The sequence below is a fragment of the Mus pahari genome, chromosome 3 (assembly GCF_900095145.1).
Source record: "Mus pahari chromosome 3, PAHARI_EIJ_v1.1, whole genome shotgun sequence".
In the NCBI taxonomy this organism is placed as follows: domain Eukaryota; kingdom Metazoa; phylum Chordata; class Mammalia; order Rodentia; family Muridae; genus Mus; species Mus pahari.
Window position 1 is genome coordinate 88,512,127 of NC_034592.1, and position 5,510 is coordinate 88,517,636.

The following is a 5,510-nucleotide window of genomic DNA, read 5'->3' on the forward strand; positions in this document are numbered from 1 at the left end:
AATATCTAATAGAAAGAAAGAAAGAAAGAAAGAAAGAAAGAAAGAAAGAAAGAAAGAAAGAAAGAAAGAAAGAAAGAAAGAAAGAAAGAAAGAAAGTCAGTCTCAGGTCTGAGCCAAGACAAAGAGGGGAGGGTAGAGGAAAGGAACTGTGTTAACGTAACAGTAGCAACTTAATGATACCAAGTGGAGGGAGAAGGAAGAGAGAAGAGAGTCAAGGAGCCATATATCTGAGAATGCAGAGAGAGTAGAGGGAGGAAGAGAGGATTCCTGTTCTTTCCCTGAAGAGGGCACCTGAGGAGAGACATCTGCCTGGTGGGTCTAAGCATTAAAGCATGGGAAGGTCACAGGGAGGTCACCCACAATCACTGCTTCTAACAAAATCCACACGACACCGATGCTGATACACCACACATTTGGGTTACAGGAGGCAAATACTTTAGCTTAACCAAAGAATTTCTTTAAAATATTGATCCTGGACTTTAGCAGCTTTTGAAAAGCTAATCCGGCCTCATAAGGACAGAAACGGGGTGGTTTCTCCTCTCGCCATGCAGAATGATGGAGTTCCCCACAACGACTGTGCCACAAATGCGGTGCTGATCTCCTTAAGTCTCTTGTTCTTAGCTAACGGCACATCACAGAAGCCACTGTGTACAGTTCCACTCCAAGAACAATGCTAAAGCCAGGTGCAGACCGTTAACCCCAGAACGCTGGAGGCAGAGGCAGGCAGGTCTCCGAGACCAACTTGGTCTACACAGGGAGTTCCAGGCTAGTCAGAGCTACATAGTAGGACTCAGACTAAGGGAGGTGTACTGGCTAGTTTTGTGTCAACTTGACACAAGCTGGAGTTATCACAGAGAAAGGAGCTTCATTTGGGGAAATGCCTCCATGAGATCCAGCTGCAGGGCATTTTCTCAATTAGTGATCAACGGGGGTGGGGGTGGGGGGGGGAGGGCCCCTTGTGGGTGGGACCATCTCTGGGCTGGTGGTCTTGGATTCTATAAGAGAGCAGGCTGAGCAAGCCAGGGGAGGCAAGTCAGTAAAGAACATCTCTCCATGGCCTCTGCATCAGCTCCTGCTTTCTGACCTGCTTGAGTTCCAGTCCTGCATCCTTTGGTGATCAACAGCAGTATGGAAATGTAAGCCGAATAAACCCTTTCCTCCCCAACTTGCTTCTTGGTCATGATGTTTGTGCAGGAATAGAAACCCTGACTAAGACAGGAGGTATGGGTGTAGGGAAGGAAGGAGGGAGGAAGGATCAACCATGCCAAGGTCCAACTCTGTACCGTTTCCATTTTCCATGAGGGAAGCACGTCCAATATCCCCAACTCCTTCAGCAAGGACCCTAAAAATGAACAAGACTACAGCTGTGCCCAGATCTGTAGCCAACACTGCTACATCAGACTAACATTTTCAGCTCCTGAAACTTTGGGGGTTATTTGTTGCCAGAGTACAATTTTTAAAGCCCGGCTAATTGTGAAGAACAGACACAGTGTAGTCAGAAATGATTTTATTTTTAATGAAAAGTTGTTGAATTGTCAAATATTCTTTGTATAAAAACCAAGAAGCTATATAATAAGGCTGTGGGATTGTTATGATCGTTTTGGTTATTTGAATGCAGGTTTGAAGAGAGCTAAAAAGTAGCAGCCTTGGCTCGTCATCCTCCCTGGGAAGGTGCACAGGCCCCAGCTTCCTAAGTTGAGTTAGGGACATCAGTGGGAAAGTCTGAATGCAGAGACGGGCTGGGCGTGGCTTGTACCAGCTTGTGAGAGCTGATTACTAAAATTCCAAGAATTCTGTGAGCTACTTGTTAAACAGTCATTCTTCTTAAATTGAATTACAAAAGTTACAATTAAACACCATTAAAAGTCAATTGTTGACACAGGCAGTGCTCACAGTCCATGGTTCCAACGTGCATGAATTCATTTACCACCCCATTTTAGCTAAGTAACACTAATTTGCCTATAACATGGACTCATTTTTTGTCGTCCTTCCTTCCCTACATCCATCCCTCCCTTAGTCTGAGTTCTACTATATAGTTCTGGCTAGCCTAGAACTCCCTGTGTAGACCAAGTTGGTCTCAGCATAGTGTCAATGACTGTATAAGCAACCTTTGTTAACCCTCCAGTCTACAAATTACTAATACACATGCCTCCCACACAGTGGCCACACACTGTTCTTCCAAGACTCTCAGTGACTAGTAATTGCCCATCTGTCCATCAGTCCCAGTAGACAGAGAAGGGTGTGGCTGGGCTTCCTTTCAGTCTTCCAGAGTAATAAGCCTACATAACATTTTACAACACTGGATACTCAAGAGCTGAGGAGGGGCTCAGTGGTAAGAGTACTTAGTGTGAAAGCCAGAGGGTGTGGGTTCAAATCCCCCAGCAGCCAGGTAGTAGCTGAGTAAAGTTGTGTGTACCTACAATTCCAGCACTGGGGGTGGGCTGGGAGATGGAGAGAGGAGGCAAAACAGTGAGTTTCAGGATCAGTGAGAAGGAACCCGACCTAAAAACAGACAGACAGATAGACAGACACCTGACATCCTCTTCTGGCTTGTGCCTTTACAGGAGCCTGTGCATATCTGCGCACATGTACCCATAACTACACTATACACACACACACACACACACACAAAGAGAGAAAGAGAGAGAGAGAGAGAGAGAGAGAGAGAGAGAGAGAGAGAGAGAGAGAGAGAGAGAGAGAGAGAGAGACTGACACTTGTCTAGCAAAGGATGGTGACAACAGAGGCAGGCACTGGAGTAAAGGTAGCTAGACTCAGAGCCAGAAGCTGATGGTGGGAAGGCTGACACATGTGCTGTGCTGTGTGGATTATGCAGATAAATCTTGGGGACCGGGGAAGGACAAATTCATCAGCATATACAAGCAAAGTAGTTCTGTCCAGAAACATGAAGACAGACAGCCTACGGAGAAAGCAATCCTGGAGAAATTCAGGTTAGAGGAACTGTTGGACAGTGGAGATAAGCAACGGACTAAGTATGAAATCCAAGAGACCGATCACAACTTAGTCAAGAACGTAACAAGTGGCCAAGGGCAGAAGAGGTGTTGCGTGACGGAGGCGGGATAAGGTAAGCCCCTCTTCACAATGGCAATGTTGTACATATTACACCACATAAGCCTCACCTTCTGCTCGTTCCTGTAAATACGCCAACCATGGTAAGGGGCCTTTGTCATACCTTCATAAGGGTCAGGAAACCATTTTAATTTTCTTCTATTGATAACAGCCTTGCAGGGATGGCTTGCACTCATCACACCACTTTGCACTAATTGCGCTGTACATCCTGTTAATTCTGTGCTGGAGGTTATTTCTGTCTCTGCAAAACGAGGTGTGTCTCTTCATGTTCAATGATAGCAGGTAAGTGGCTTGAAATTTGCCAATGGATTGGCAAACACTTGACAGGCTGCCTTCTTGACTGTCTAGAATTAAAAACGTGTTGGAAAACCTGGCATCTACCTATAATTCCAGCCCTTAGAAGGCTGAAGCCAGAGGAGTATAAATTCAAGACCAGCCTAGACTACATAGCAAGAAATTATCTCAGATAGGTAGGTGGGTGGGCGGACGGACAGACAGACAGACAGACAGACAGACAGACAGACAGACAGACAGACAGAAAATGATGTTGGAAAAACCATTAATGTAATTTCCACTAAAGTCTCACTATTAGCTGCACACTGTGAACAGGAGAAAATGAGGAAAGCATACGACAGTGCTTGACCACAGTCAGAACAGCATGTCACTAGTGAGATGGCCCAACATGATTTTGTTGCACTTCAGCCTTATGTGCATGGGGGCAGGGCACAAACACTCATGCACCAACCATACCTGTTCATCAAAAACATCTTAATAAGTCAGTTGTGTTAAAGCAGCTAGTAATGAAATAGTCATAGCCTGAGTTTTCTTGTCAAATCATGGCTGGATTATAGTCTTATGCTACATACATATATAAGAGTTTGGCAAAAAATGTAACCAACACCCTTTGATTCCATCATATGAAAACCAATGTGGAATTATAAAATATAAGTACTTGCTGTGTGCTACCACATTCTCTATATTCATTTCTAGCAACCTGTCCCCACCTTTCCCTGCAGGTCAGTAAACATTTACTGGACATGGAAGACATAGTCAGGAAATTCTAAAGGGGCAAAACTATAAAACTGCTTTTTTCTGTGTCAACAACTACAGAGTGTCTCTCAGCCTTGGAAATAAAGGAAAAGAAAAAAGGTAGACTAGGGAGGTAAAAAGATAATCTAGGTTTTGATAAATGATTCATTTCTCCTTCCAAAGCTGCCAAATCCTAGGTTTTATTTCCTTTGCTGGAGACAAAACAATCTATATACTTCTGATTCTGGCAAGTCTATGTGGTGGTAGAAGGGTGGATAAACGCATAGTTATCTTCCTTCAATAGACTTGGAGTACTGTCACTTTTAAAAACTATTTGTAAAAGCAAAAAACCTCTCACATTGTACCATATTGTCCCTGGGACACAAATATACTGCCCTTAGTTCTGTTGTTTTAGATATTTCAGAACAAATGTTTAGCGAACACTTTCTCCCCCTGCTGGCCAGTATATAACATTGCATTATATTGAAAAGAGTGACCAACTGTTAAAACTGGATGCTCAGACCATCTCAGGCCTGATGTAACTTGCTTGGTGTATGCTATGCATTTCTATTGAATTCCTTGCTAGTATCTGTCTTACTGAAAGACTGTTAGTCACTGTCTACTGGGTCTGCCATGGCCAGTCACTTGCTGACTCTCAGGCCTGAAGTGGACCCTCCACACTATCTGTTGGCTTCATCTTTCTCTGGCTGTTTGCAAGCCCTCAGCTCTTTCACTTAGCAGAGTAAATTGAAGTCCAACCCTTCTTAAAAATCATAATTCAAAAATGACAAGATAGATTAAATGTAAGCCTCCAAATTCCATTCCACAGATGACCAAATCTTTTTCTACGTGTGAGTGTCTGACCTGCATGTATGCCTGTCCACCACCTGCAATGCAGTGCCTTCTGAAGCAAGAAAAAAGGAGCCAGTCTCCCTGTTGGAGTTCCAGACAGTTGTGAACTACTGCCATGGGGGTGCTGGGAACTGACCCAGGTTCTCTGCAAGAGCGGCCAGTGTTCTTAACTACTGAACCATCTCTGCAGCCCAAAATTTATTTACTTAGCAAACATTTTAGTACCTACTGTAGTCAAACACAAAGCAAACGTCAAAAATATAGCGTCTACAAGATAAAAATGGGTCAAATCAGAGTTTCCCGTCAGTGAGACATACTGAATCAAAGGAGGGATGGGGGCCATGGTAATGTCTCATAAATACAGGTTAAATAGTGCAGACATTCAACAAAAGAAAAAGCATAAGTCAAAATAATAGTGTGCATGATATGAAACGCTCAGAAAAAGATTTATTCATCTATGCACGAGTGTTCTACCTATACATATGTCGTCTGCATGAACACACATACATGCATGCAAAACAGTCAGACAAATGTAAAAAAA